Below are 15,737 nucleotides of genomic sequence, written 5' to 3'. Positions count from 1 at the left end.
AGCTCCGGGAGTACACGGGGGGGGTGCCCGCAGCGACGTCCGCATCAGGCAGCCTGGGGGGTTGTGATCCTGACGGGGGGTATAAAGGGGGAGGACAGAGAGAGCTCGTGGCTGAGTCTGGGAACGAAGGAGGAAGAAGGAAGATCTGCTAGTTAGAAGCCCTGGACTCCCCTCGACGCCGCCCTTGTAAGGGCTGCGGAGGATCGAGCCAGAGGCGTGGTTCCGTGAACCAGGGTCAGTACCCTGGGACTCCGGAGACCGTAGCCCGACTCACCAGTGTCGGGCCAGTTAGCCTCCCCTAGCCCGTTAGTGGAGGACTTGGGGTTAGGTCAGGATTAGCTAGGGTGTATCCCCAGTTATCCGGGTGAGGGGGCCGCTACCCCCTCTAGTGCTGTCCTGTACCGACAACTTGTAATAAAGATACGTGTGCCTCAACCTGGGTGTCCAGCGTACTTACCGGTACTTCATCTGGTGTCAGAAGTATTACGAACATGGAAACACGTCAGACAGCTCGAGCCAGAGTGCCGGACGAGGACACTGCTGAAATCGTTGAGCCCGAGACGGCTCACCAAGACATGGTACAGCCGGGACCTGACGCGTTCCTGCCGGGGCATCGGCATGAAGAGGGGCCGCAGCCAGACGCGCTACGGCTGGCTCACGAGAGGCTGGCGGAGCTGCTGTATGCCGCTGCCGCCACGCTGGAAAACATCACGCGGCTGGGGGCTGGTGGTCCACCACGGGGCGAGGGGAGTCGACGACCGGAGCGCCTTCCCGCCATTTCGGAAGACTCCAACTTTGAATTTCCCGCCATCGCCACGGCAGCTGCAGAGGGCGTGGCCGGGCTAAACCTTGGGTCCGACACCGCTCTCGCTGGGACAGCCGCATCATCGCCAGCGGCGGGAACGTCATCACGGCTGCGACAGGCGATTCCATCTGCCATTCACGCCGACGCACAGCCGAGTCCTGGGGATAGCAGCCTGCAGACTTCCAAGGCGAACGCTGCGCTGCAACAACGGCTACCTCCGCTGAAGGAATTTGTTGGCGCGGAGGGCGACTGGGGCGGCTTCCAGCGTCGCTTCATCGCCCACCAAGAAATGGCTAGGTGGTCGAACGACGAAGCCCTCTGCGCGCTGCCGGCGCTCCTCGACGCCGACGCGCTCGCCGCCCTCACATCGGCGCCAAGAGAGAAGCGTTCTACTCTGCCGAGGGCGCTACAACTGCTGGCTGGGGTCTATGGACCATCTGCAGAATGCAGACAGCAGTTCTACGACCGCAAGCGGGGTGAAAAAGAGTCGCCCCTGGCATACAGGACGAGCCTCCTGGCGCTGGCCAAAACGGCTTTTCCCCGTATGGACGACGACGGCGTGGACGCGATGGTCACGGAGAAAATCCTCCTCCTGGCAGATGACCTGGACATCGCTGTCGTCGCACAGGAGGACGCCGAGATGACCTCTCTTCAGGCGGCGCGCCTCCTTCACGCCAACCTTCTGTCCCTGCGGCGGAAAGCCAGCAGGGCATCGGCCGGGCGTGCGGTGGCTGCAGCCACCCTTCAGACGAAGGAGCTCTACGCCGTCGACCACCGACGGCAACAGGCGCAAGGAGCACGGGCGGGCCGGGACGGCTCAAGCCGGTTCGACCGTCCATCGTCTCCACCGGGGGGTCCGCGGTGTTTCAACTGCGGCGTTCGGGGCCACGTCGCCTTGGGGTGCCGCTCGCCTCGACAGCGCGGGACGACGCCTCGACGGGACGCCGGGCCTCCTCCTCCCAAGCTCCAGCAACATGATCCGGCGAGTCGCGGCACCACACATGTTTGGCCAAAGCACCCACCCGTTGCACACTCTCGCACCACAACGAACGGGGGGCCGATGTTGCGTTGCGACGGCCCAACGCGGATCACTGCGGGGACTCGAATCGAGCCCAAACAGTGGTCCGTGTTGGCCCATCGCGTGGTAGCCGCGTCGTCAGGGTCGTCGGCCGTGGTCGGACACATTGACGGGGTAGAGGTACGCATCCTGGTCGATACGGGGGCATCGGCGACAATCATTTCGGAGTTAATTTACAATATTCTGCCTGTACAAAGCCGGCCCTTACTGCCGGTTAACGTCCCATTCTATGCCGCTAACGGGGGCTCTCTGGGCATCATGGGACAGATTCGCGCGCAAATTTGTATCGGGGACATCAAATTGTCGGGGCCGATTTTCGTTTCCTCCTCGCTGGCGGTTCCGTGCCTGCTGGGGACGGATTTCTTAGGCAAAATGCCAATTCGTATTTTGATCGACCAAGGATGCATTGAGCTTCCGTCAGGGCGACGCATGGCCTTCCTGCCTTCCCCTGTGGCGGCTCGGACGGCGTTCGCGACGGTACCGGCGTTCGTCGTCAGAACAGTTAGTGTGCCGCCGGGAGCTCAAATGCTAGTGCCTCTGAAACTTCGTAAGCCCTTCGCTAAGGGCGTAGGGGATCAGGGTGTTTTGCTGGGACCGTCTAGGGCCGGGGTTAATGCACCTCATTTGATTCCGGCCCAGACCGTCGTAAGAGGGGACGAGGACCCTTTCATCGCGGTCCTCAATGTGGGGTCGCAGACAGTGGTGGTTCCTCAAGGGACGGTGCTCGCTCACGCGACGCCGGTACCCTGCGAGGAACCTGTCGCGAACCATGTTGGCACTGCTTCCCGAATGCTCCCACATTCGGACAGCGATGAAGGGTGGCTCGACGCGCTTTGTGCGGGATCGACGGACCTGACAAATTCAGAGCGCCAACAGTTTAGAACGCTACTGAGGGAATTTTCCGACGTTTTCAGTCGGGATAAATATGATTTGGGTTGCACTCACCTGCTGCGTCACCATATTGACACGGGTGACAGCGCGCCAATTCGCCAAAATCCGTTTCGGTTAAGTCCCGCCGAAAAGGACCATGTCAAATCGGCTGTTGATGACATGTTAGCCGCCGACATCATTTCTCCCTCCACCAGCCCTTGGGGAGCGCCGATCGTCCTGGTTAAAAAGCAGGACGGCTCGTTGCGGTTTTGCGTGGATTTTCGGCGCCTTAATAAAATTTCGGTTGCCGACGCATACCCGCTCCCACGGATGGACGAATCGCTGGACGCCTTGGCGGGAGCGCGATTCTTCTCCACACTAGATTTACTTTCGGGATTCTGGCAGCTTCCTCTGGACGATGATTCTAAGCCTAAAACTGCTTTCCGTACACCGCACGGCCTGTTCCAATTCAACCGGTTGCCGATGGGCTTACACTCAGCGCCGGCAACTTTCCAGCGATTGATGGAATTGGTTTTGGCTGGATTGCAATGGGAATCGTGCCTGATTTATTTGGATGACGTTATTGTCTTTGGTAAAACTTTTGATGAACATCTCCAGAGGTTGCGGGCGGTTTTCCTAAAGATGCGGGCTGCTAATTTGAAATTTAAGCCCCAGAAATGCCATTTGTTACGCGAGTCGGTGCGTTATTTGGGGCACATCGTAGGGCGCTCGGGTATTGCTACCGATCCCGCCAAAACGCAGTGTGTCAGCTCCTGGCCGACTCCCACCTCGGTGGGAGAGGTCAGGAGTTTTATTGGCTTCGCATCATATTACCGACGCTTCGTCGCTAATTTTGCAACGATTGCCAAACCCCTACACGCGTTAACATCTAAAGGGGTTCGGTTCCACTGGGGTCAGGAGGAGGAAGCTGCTTTCTGCTCCCTTCGGGACGCCCTGGTAAAGGCTCCTCCCCTGATTTACCCAGATTTTTCTAGGCCGTTTTTGCTCGACACCGACGCGAGCAACACGGGTATTGGAGGTGTGCTTTCCCAGGTGGTTGACGGCGTGGAACGGGTGGTTGCGTACGGCAGTCGGGTGTTGTCTCCAGCGGAGCAAAGATATTGTGTCACCCGTAGGGAACTGTTGGCAATTGTCTATTTCATCCAACAGTATCGCCCATATCTGTACGGTCGGCATTTCACCGTCCGCACAGATCATGCGGCACTGCAGTACGCCCTGAAGGTTCAACAGCCATCGGGACAATTGTCCCGATGGTTGGAGGTCCTCCAGGATTTCGATTTCGAAACCACCTACCGTAAGGGCGTTCGCCACACCAACGCTGACGCTCTGTCACGGATGCCAACCGCCTCCGAATGCGCATGCCTCCTGGGGTCTGGGCGTTGCAAGCCGGCAGGGGACATGATGGTTCCGGTCCTGGCGGCCGCCGCCAATGACGAAACATTGGTCACCAATGATATCGCGGAACAGGGGAAAGATTCCCTGCTTGGGTTGCCCGTTAATGAATGGGGGCGCCTCCAAATGGAGGATACCTCCCTCCTCGCGTTGCGTCGTCGCGCCGGGGAGAGGGGGCGGGGGACGGGTGAGGCCGACGCTTGGGGCATGCACGCAGGGTTGCTCATGCATTGGGACAGCAAATCCCACCGTCACCGGCTGGTGGTCCCTTCGGGATTACGGGGTAAGGTGGTGTGGGCTGCGATGAGCGCCTCCTCCACCTGGGGACCCAGAAAACTCTCGCCTTGCTCCAGCTGAATTTTTTTTGGCCAGGCATGACAAGGGATGTCACTGATCTGTTGGCAGCATGCCCTCGGTGTGCGCAGCGCAAACCACCGGCACGGGAGTCGAACCCGCCCTTGCAGTCCATCCAGGTCTCCCGAGTAAATGAACTGGTCGCACTGGACATTCTGGGGCCATTCCCCGCCACCCCCAGGGGTAACAGATATTTGCTTACTGGGGTCTAATATTTTACGCGCTGGCCTATGGCCTGGCCCCTGCCAAATCAGTCGGCAGCAGCCATCGTCGACGCCTTTGTCCAGGGTTATGTCATGGACAAAGGTGCTCCGGAGCGGTTGCTGACCGACCAGGGTAGAAATTTTTCCGGGAAACTCCTAAAACAAGTCTGTGATCTCCTAGGAACGAAAAAAATTCGAACCTCTCCTTATCACCCGCAAACGGACGGGATGGTCGAGCGTCTGCATCGCACCATCTCGTCTATGTTGTCGCAGCAAGTCTCGGACTCACAGACTGATTGGGACTTACAAATTCAAGGGGTTCTAGCGGCATACAGATTGGCTCCCCATGCTGCGACGGGATTTTCACCATTCTTTCTTATGTATGGCCGCGAACCCGACCCACCTGTTCCGGCACAGCTGCAGATCCCCGCGCCGCTGGGTAAAATTAAATTGGATGAACACGTTAAATTTAACCTTGACAAACTGACTGAGGCGCGGGATGCTGCGAGGCTAAATTCTGACAGGCGTCAAAAGGCGAACGAGCGCCTCAGGCTGGCTCGCGCGCACGTGCTGCAGTGGAAGCATGGCTGCACTGTCCCCAGGTACCACTCGCGACCTCCTCTAAACTCGTGCGCCCGTGGCGGGGCCCCGTCGAGGTTGTCGAGGTTTTGAGGCCTCAGTGCGTTCGAATCAAATGGGGCAGGCGCCGGTGGTTTGTACACCCCTCTAGGCTAAAACCGTTTGTTGCGGTGCGAGGGCCCACTCCACACGCGCGGGGCCAAGCATGTGGGGGGTCGACCGACTCGGAGGGTCCGTCGCTGCTCTCGCCTGATGTGTTGCCGGCTGTCCCACCCACAGGTGCACCGGGAATGACGGGCTCATGCCCTACAACCCACACGGGTGATGCCGACGGTCGCGCCACTTCAATCGCGACCTCATCTCGAAAGGGACAGCCGCCACCGGATGGTCCGCCGTCCGGGGTTGCCCCGTGTGACGGGCCTGCGGCAAGGATGCGCGCTAAGATGCGCAGACTCTTATAATATACAAAAAGAAGAATTTTTTTTTATTTCACGTGTCATGGTTACTGTATGCTGCGTCGGTGGTGCGCTCCTGCCACATTGTGTGTGTTGTGTTGTGTGTGTGGGCGGGGTGTGTGTGTTGTGGGTGCGTTGTGTGTCGTGGGTGTGCTGTGTGTGCTGGGGGAGTTCCTGGCTAGTTGTATATACGCGCTTTTACGGATTTCGTATTTATACGGGGGGGGGGGGGGGGGGGTGCGTCGGACATTCCCTTCGGGGGTGTGCTTGTTCTTCTTGTTGTTCTTGTTGTTGTTGTTCAATTTGCATTTTGTTGAAAAAAAAATTATCACTATTAACAATACATTTGTTATCTTGTTACAGTGTATTAACGATAGTCCCATATAAGTGTTGACATTCTTTTTGAGGCACCCTGTATTCTAGGCTAAGGGAGGAGACGACATTGTACAAAGAAGACGGAATCGAAATGAGAATATACAAATGAAGCCGAAAAACTGAGAAGCCAGAATGTCCTCTTAAATCAAATGACAACACTAAATGAAGACACTTTATTGCACGCGTAATGTGTGCAAATTTGTGCAATGTATGTACACCCATGCATGTATGCGTTTGTGTGTAATTATGTGTGATTTATCTGTGCATGTTTGTGTTTACCTGCGTAGTGACTGACTCAGAGACACTAAGAGTAGGAGGTAACTACGGCTCCCAGTCAGGACAGCTGGTAGACTGCCTGACTGGCGACGCTGAGACGGTGAAGACTCCAGCTGCAGCACGACGGGATCCCACTCCACACGACATCCCCGAGATCCCCTCCCGGGGCCTCTCTTTTATACTGCCAGCGTGGCCTGGCTCCGCCCCCGGCCACGCCTCCTTCTGGAACTTACTAGCGGGTTCTCGGTGTGTCCCTTCCGTAACCTTTCCCCTAGATCCCTCTCTGGTCTATCACGTGGCCTGCTGTCAGTCAGGGCTGTTGTAAGCTGCAGATCCCCTTCCCTACCAGCAGCCAGCGCTATGCTGCTACGTGACCGATTCTATGTCACTACACCTGTAACAAGGGTGTTTTTGTACGTGCAAGTTCTTGTGGTAGTATAGCTGTATAGCGCTGCGCTACGAACCCGAGTTAGATACCAGCTCACGGCAAACACCAATGACAATTATGTCAACCGGTTTTGGGCTGCCCCAAGGTTGACTGAGCCATAAATGAGTAACTAGTGCAGTGTGTAAACATCGCCACTGGGGAAACAAAGGCGGCCGGGCGTGGTGCTGGCCTTCCACCCCATTGTGCGCCGTGCCGGTCTTCATAGGTGCTCGCTAACAGCACTTGGCTCAACATTTTTTGTAAGTGCTATGGGGGGGGGGGGGGTCTTTGTATTAGAATATTTACAGCACATATACAAAAATCGATTACAGGACAAGTGATGGCTGTTCTTCAGGGTGTTAACCATTATGCTTAATTAAGGCGTTATTATCTAATGTGTGCATTTACAAAAGTTAACTAACACATTCCTGCGGAGGGAGCTGGTAGGAACGTTGGTTTGCTCCGTCAATGGCCAGGGTCAACGGCGGCGTGGTCTATTCCACAAATATGCCCGACTATGAGGGCGGGCACAAGCCGGCGTGAGTAGGTTAAACGTTGAGTTTTATAAGGGCACCACGGGGTGACCAGCCCATCCCCACCCAGCCCTACCCCTCCCACCCCCCACCCAGCCCCACCCAGCCCCTCCCCACTCTCCCCTCCCCACCCAGCCCCTCCCCACCCTCCCCTCCCCACCCAGCTCCTCCCTGCACGACGGACACAATGATCCCATGTGTGCTGGTCTAACCAGGAGGATCCTACCAGTATTATTCATTTATGTACTGTACTGAATTTATATTTTCCTTACCTACATAACAAGAAGTACCACCCTATAATACCAAAGTGGATCAACATGACAAATAACGAAAGAGAAACTCAACACGGCCCGGAAAGCAAAACATGCATAAATCACCGCCCTTTTGGTTAAAATGGCCCTTTCATTACTCGTACGGCTCATCTTCTGTGTGAGTCTGGAGGCTGGTTTCGTCCGGGTGGTTTTTAAACAGTCTGGCGCACGAAGCGAAACGATGTTATGGTTGGTCCCTGCTTTGTGAAATCTGGAATACGGTCATCTTCACGTTTTGCTTCAATAGTCGTCTCCATTACATAAAAAAGTTATTTTTTTCTAGCGGGTGAAGGAAACCAATTACAAAGTTACGCTCCAGAATCAGAACATGCGATCGTTATGACCTTTGGATTCATGCCAGGAACAGCACCCACTCAGCCAAGAGCGACACTCACATGGAATTTATGAATGTACATTATTCAGTTCAACATTTTATTTTTAAATTTCCTATCCATACGGGATACGGTAAGTAAAGTAAAATACTACACTACGTGAATTCACAGCTGTTTGTTCATCCACTACTGGATAAAGGCCTCCCCACCTCGTGTCCAACGCTGGGGGTTGTTTGGGAATACGTCTTGCCACGGTGGCGAATGATTAACTTCCTCGCCCGTCTTCTTGGTTCTTTCGGTAAAGTCACGTAGAAGGGAAGTAATAAAATAATAAAAATAAAACATAATAAAATAAAATAATTCTCACGACGTTTCGGCTACAACGCAAGCAGTCGTCTTCAGGTGAAGAATGAGACACTGCCAAGCTAGGAGCTTATATATAAGCTGGGTTGGAGGTGGAACAAGAGCGCCTTAACAAAAAGAATGTGCATATCAAGTGGAATTTAGCATATTCATGGGAAATGCGCCCGGTATACAGGAGGTCGTGGATTGACACTTGTAGATTTGGAGTTTGCGTGTCTCTCTCCCCGTGGTCGCGTGGATTTTTCTCCGGGTCCTCCGGTTTTCCCCCGCACGTTCAGAAACGTGCGTTTAGAGTATTTGGCTGCTTTAATTTGCACGTGATAAGCCACGTCGATTAGTTATCATTTGTGGCCATGTCGCTTCTGAAGAAAAAAAGTTATATAGCTCAGTAAAGCCTTACCTGGAAGAAGAAAATAGTTTCATAGTTTAGAAGAATTTTTTTTATATCTACGTTACTTTACCGAAAGAACCAAAATGTATGGATTCCTGCAGTCACGAAAGCTTGAGATCAAGACTTTCATAGTTTAGTTTTAGTTTTCACCACGCTTATCGGCATCGGTTGGCGAGAGGGAGTGTGGCCCAGGACTGGTTTAGATCTCACTCACCACTGACGTTATTAACCATGTTCCCAAATCAAACTTCAGGTTGCTGAGTTTATAACGCGACACACAAAACCCCCCGCACCACCGCTCCACCCCCCCCCCCGCACATAGCATCTACTAAAAACCATATATCGATATTCTATTGATTAGTGATCAGGTTTTAATGATATTTTGTATACTACGCAGCCTTCAGCCAATCCACTGCTGGATAAGGGCCTCGCCACTCGGGTTGCCACCTACCTGGAAGTTTAGCATCTTGCGTCAGTGGCAACCCTGCTCCCCATGCAGATTATGAGAGTTATTTGAGCATACTTGAGCATGCCAGTTAGTGCGTGTTGGTCAATGGAAGCCTAGACGTAGAGTACAACACTCGCTTTTGATGGAGTGCCCTCTGCTGCCCAACAGAACCCCGTCGTCATACATCGAATTAACTGCCCAAGGAGGTCTTCATGAGAAGGTGCCGAAGGGCATGCTGGGCTGCCATCTTGTGGAACCGAGGGGCATAGTGGGTGATTTAGCGCGCAATTTGTTGACCTGTTCGATATCGGAATCAGATTTGTTTGTGCTGGAGTAATCCGATGTGCTATAAAGCTCCTTTTCACAGATGTCCAGTAGGGACTGGTCAGAACTTTTCAACAACAAACAGTATAAAATAGACGATAGGAGTGCACAGTACAGTATAGGAAAGATAAACACTTAAAAAAATATATAAATAGGCGAAGGTGCTAGGGCTGAACGATTTGGGGAAAATATCTCATTGTGATTTTCTGACAGATATTGCGATTAAATTTTTAAAGTCAAGTATCAGTTGAATATTCACTGTGTAATAGATTTAAAACATGTGATGGAGCAATACCACATGATACCATCAAAATATGAACTGCTCTATATATTCTAATGCAAGGACGAGAACTTAAAAGATATGAATTGCTTCCAACATGTAATTATTAAAATGTTTTAATTGAAATAGAACAATCAAACATAGAACAATTGTTAAGTTAAATAAATAAAGTTATAATAATAAAAAAATAACAATGCCAATAAGAAGGTAAGAGGACTTCTCAAATCGCAAAAAATCGCAGCCTTTGCGATCTGCTAATCGCATTGTTTCAAATTTCGATTTTAAATCGATTAATCGTTCAGCCCTAGAAGGTGCATCCCCACAAGCGCTTGCTCACAACCGCTACTAATGGAAGGCCCTTTACACGAGACGGCTTGAGAGAGTTCCACTCGTCTTGGGGGCATTTTGGCCTACTCCTCCACGCTGGGCAGACGTTTCGGGAAGACGTGCAGACGTTATTCCTGCAGCTTGCGCACTGGCTGAATTCACCTGGCGCGGGGGGTCAGGGGGTCAAATGGAAGCGGCGACCTCCGGATGGCACGTCCATTGTGCTCAGCATCACACCGTGAGAAGCATCGGCCCGCGTATAAATACCCAAAAGGGGGGAAAAGGTTAATGGAACGCCTCGTGTTGGTCAAATCTGTAAAATGACGAGGAAACCCCCCTCCCCCCCATCAAAACAGAACAATAGTGCGGGCCAGAAAACCACACGTTTAAACAAACAAATATGCAAAGAAACGTCTCGAGGAAAGACTCACCCTTTGGTGCATTGTGCATAAACCATCGGCATGTCCTGAAGAAGAGCTTCGTGGTCCTCTGCTCTGCCAGTCGGCCACATTGGCTCATATTCATGTTGATGGTGACCTCAGGCAAGAGCACCAGAATGCACTGATTCGGGACATGTTGATGGTTCATGCATAATGCACCGAGGCTGCGTGCTTTTGACACATTGTTGTGTGTTGTTTGAAACCTAATATATGGCAAAACTATAACTTTTACTCCACTGTAAGGCAGTGCAATTAGCTTAGTATTTAATATTTCTCACTGTCATTATTATGATCATTATCGCCTTCGACCAAATAACCCAAAAATGCTTCAGACCTCTGAAGCTAAGCTGGATTAACACCTGCATTGTGCTTGTATATGGGTGACCACCATCCATCAAATAAATCAGCAGGCGATATGCCTCCATCACACATTTGTGATTTACACATCCCAGTGGCTACGCCGTCCCCGGGGGAACGCATCTTTGCAGCAGCAATGGTTTAACACAAAGCCAACTCTGGGCTTGCTTTAACATTAATTGTCTCATCAGCAGAGCCAGGCTTGCCCACAAGCAAGCGTTGAACTGGCACGTGTCAGCCATGGGTCTCAGCTCACTGTACAACCAGACAACGCGAAACAATCACGAGCGTCGTTGTCGACAATATAACCAACACAATAAACAATTCGACAATGCGACTCCATCCATTGTACTTTTATTATTTATTAAACAACAGGCGTCGGAGGCTGCCTTGCAGGTCTATGTGGTGAGCAGTAGAGGGCAGTGCAGGGATATCAACGGTTGTGTTGTCATATGAAACTGGTCCACAATTGTCCATCTCGAAATCACTATTTCTGCTGCTCTCGGTCACATTTGCTCAAATTAATTTTAATGGACCACAATGCACTTCGTTCATGTCTGCTGATATTTTTTTTTGCATTCGTTTGTTTATTTACTTATTACGTTTTATCGGCCAGCTGGCCAAGATTAGGCGAAACATATCCCACTTGTCACCCAGACAACTGGAAAGCAGCACAGACGCAGTGTTTCTGACATAATGTGAACGTGACAGTTTTAAGAATCACAGAGAAACAACATCTATACTTTGAAAACTAAGAATGAAATAAAATTTCTTAAAAGGCCGTGAGTTATTTACACTGTTTTGTGATTGTTGAAACGTGTGTTTTTATGGCCCAGCATTTTGAGTGCATTGTAGAAAGGTGCTTTATAAATGTCACTTATTCTTAATTATAATAATAGTTTTCCAGCATTAACTTTTATCCTGTTATGATGCGGTTTTCTCATCACTTACAGATTTGATCTTTTATATTAAGTAGGCGTTACTTCTTGTACTTCGGAATAAAAGCCCAGCGATGTCCCTGCAGGTGGCGTGCGTGTTCTGCCACGTGTGCAGTGATGCACGGCATCACAAACCGGGTTTGCCTCTGAACATGGTCTGCAAGGCGGCACAGAGTCACTTTGCTGGACATGCACATTAATGTATCAAAGGACGGAGCAAGCTCAAGAAGGGGTCACCACCGCGGAGACGGAGCAATGAAATCAACTCGTGTGCAGGATCTCTCCGGATTGTTGCATCACGAGACCGCCACGGATGGCAGTGGCTTGGAGATGGAGGCTTTCGTGCAGCAGTCTATGGCTGATGATGATGATTATAACTTTGTACAAAGCACTGATATCTTACCTGATAGTAAGAATCTATGGATCCTCTGATGAATGTATGAGCTCACGTGAGCAAATACTTCTTCTCATTTCGTGTCGCTGATATAGACGCAGATCAACAACTACAATTTCACATTCAGGTGGTCAAGCCAGATAACCGCGTCAGGAATAGCACATCGCTGCGATGTCACCTTCGTATCTGTGGGTCGGGCATTGCATCGTTATATGCTGCATGGTTTGTCCTGTATGGCCACAGTCGCATCACTACTGGAGAGTTTTTAATTTTCCATTTGTGCATCAGGTATCCGCATTTGCCATGGTTTGTGCGGATGCGGTTTAGGGTCTACCATGAGCTTCGTGTAAGATCAAAACCAGGGATTCATCTGCGTTGGGTCTTTCACAAGATGTTTGTTTGTGAGTTTTTTTTAACTCCATTCAGCTTTCCAAGCTTCATCGGCGGGGAGGGGGGGGTTGAATTTTCATTGTTTCAGGCTAAATGTATGGGTCCAAAAGGGCTCGAGTGACTTCAAGCGATGACGAGGGGCGTCGTTGAGGTCCTAATGATTTGAAATGCGTCTGTTCTCCTCTATTCGCAAAACTTCCCGGAGGGCTACAGCATCACGGCGGGTGGGTGGGGGAGAGATTTGTTACAGCATGGGTAGCCAGGGTGTTGGGCTCGACTTGAGTGTTCCAGTGATACACCGCACTTGCAGTGTTCAGTTGGACATCAACAAGTCGAGTGTGATAATAGTTTTTTTACCCTTCAATCTGGCAACAAAACTGACACCTTTTTACAAGGAGTCATCTTTACATAGACCACAATACCTGCGGCCATAATGCAAACAAGTCGAGTGTGTTCTTCTTAGGTTTTTTCGGTAAAGTCATTTATTTTATTTTACTTTCTACGTGACTTTACCGAAAAAAACCTAAGAAGATGATTCCTTGCAGTCACGAAAGCTTCAAATCTAGAATTAAAGTCGAGTGTGACCACATCTAGTTCATACTGGTGCACAGAACTCGGCTATAGAGTACACAAAGGCCATGGTTGATGTCTGTAGCATTGGTGCTGATGCTCCCCAGCTTGTGCTTGCCAGGTTCTGGAACAAGTTGGCCCTTGTTTTTGTCTTGGCGACTTACCTTTTTCAGGTAGTCATGGAAGGTCAGGAGTTAGTTACGGTCTAGCTTCACTCTGAGATAGGTGAGAGTGGGCTCGCGTAAGCACAGCGTTGCCTCGGAAGCAAATTACTCAAATGCTGTAGTCGGTTGTGGCTGGTATTGAAATAGAGCCCCTTTGTTGGCACAATAACTTGGGTAATTGTGCAAGCGATCAACAAAACAAAGACAATTACCATATGACGCATGATCCGCTCACTGTGTTAGGCTCCTAAGCTTATGTGTGAGTCCATTCCTCAGGTGAAGCGAGATTATTATTCACAGGTCCGCTGGTCTTGCATTTGCTTATTCTGTCTGTAGTCGTCAGGCTGGCAACAGTGGCTTTAAATAAACGAGTCGGCCCAACGGTGTCCAATTAAGTCTGGTTATTCTGTGTAAAGACCTTAAAGAAAAAAAAAATCTTATCTTCTCTTTGCTGGTCTCACCGCATACTAGTCCTTTCTCTTCTCCTGCCCACGCTCCCTTTTTTTTTGTTTTCGTGTGTGTTTTTGTGTATTTGTTCGAGTTTCATCTGTGTTTACAGACTCTGTTTGGACACTTGAGGGACATGATCAGGTGTGGCCATCATTCACTCAACCTTGCAGGGCTCCTCTCCCTCAGAAGATACCAATCGTTGCCCAAACATGGCGCGCTATTGTGGCCTCAAGTGGCCCTTTGCACTGTAAATTGTGGCATGCAAGGCCCGGGCCTCTGTGTTGAGCCGCATATAAACTGACCGAAGGCTGACCTTTGCGAAGTCACCTGCGTGACCCTTCGGTGACCTCTTTTCACCCCCCCCCCACCCCCCCCCCCACTTTTTTTACTGCAGCTTGTATTTCAGCTCTGAGAGACGGGGTCCATTTCCCCCCGAAAGCGTTAGCCTGTTTCAGTGTTTCGATTTAAAGCTTTCGTGACTGCAGGGATTCATCTTCTTGGTTCTTTCGGTAAAGTCACGTAGAATGGAAATGATGAAATAATAAAAATAAAACATAATAAAATAATTCTCACGACGTTTCGGCCACAACGCAAGCAGCCGTCTTCAGGTGAAGAACAGGTCTGTCAGAAAGACATTCAGACGCTGTCTTTCTGACAGACCTGTTCTTCACCTGAAGACGGCTGCTTGCGTTGTGGCCGAAACGTCGTGATAATTATTTTATCATGTTTTATTTTTATCATTTTATCATTTCCATTTTACGTGACTTTACCGAAAGAACCAAGAAGATGTTTCAGTGTTATAATGGGGAATTGTGGTACAGAATGAACAGTAGCCATTTGTATGAAAGCCTCACCGTGGCGTGTCAGGCGAGTGGAGGTTGCTCGGGCATACGTTAATTAAATACGTGCTCAATTTCGCCAGGGAAAGGTCGTACTCAGTTGTCAATGTTGTGGGTTTTTACTCGCCGTCGCACTGACGTGCTGATGTAATAGCTAATTGACACGTTAGTTCGCGTGGCAACCCTAACATACTTGGCTGGGTTGGGTGGAGGTCGGTTAACGACACATTTATATTTATTTCGATATAAACCAAAAACTTGTATTACGAATTCACCACATTAGTCAATGCAGGTTGGGGAAGAGGGGAGAGAGGTTTGACATGGGAGAAGTGGTCGAGATGGCACGCCACACCATAACGTCTCACAGTACCAACCGTGCAAACCGGCAAAACAAACCCATCCTCGAATAGAAAGAGGTATGAACCACCACTTCAATGGCATGACATCTTGATGCCTCAATCCAGCAGTGGAGTGAAGAAGGGCTGTACGTTCTGTATCATCATTTGCATCATTATTATGCGAATAACAAGCTCACGCTTCGGGCAATATTCGGATGCATGGGAGCATACAAGTCGAGTAACCTTCTTGGTTCTTTCGGTAAAGTCACGTAGAAGGGAAATAATAAAATAATAAAACATAATAAAACAATTCTCACGACGTTTCGGCCACAACGCAAGCAGCCGTCCTCAGGTGAAGAACAGGTCTGTTTGCGTTGTGGCCAAAACGTCGTGAGAATTGTATTTTATTTTGTATTTTATTATGTTTAATTTTTATTATTTTAATATTTCCCTTCTACGTGACTTTACCGAAATAACAAGAAGATGAATCCCTGCAGTCACGAAAGCTTTAAATCGAAATTTAAGTCGAGTAACGTAGATGGGTTTTGCTGCATTGCCCTCTGCTGCCCGTTACGCCACCTATAACAAACTGCTGTTCATGGCGGTCACCCAAGCACGCACTCATCCAGACTAAGTCCTGCATGGCTTTCGATATGTGTGATTAGATTGCGTCGCATTCCAGGTGATTTGGTCACTGCTGTCAATGGTGGTGG

The sequence above is a fragment of the Lampetra planeri genome, chromosome 6 (genome assembly GCF_965212315.1).
Source record: "Lampetra planeri chromosome 6, kcLamPlan1.2.h2, whole genome shotgun sequence".
Lineage (NCBI taxonomy): Eukaryota > Metazoa > Chordata > Hyperoartia > Petromyzontiformes > Petromyzontidae > Lampetra > Lampetra planeri.
This window is presented reverse-complemented; position numbering follows the sequence as displayed.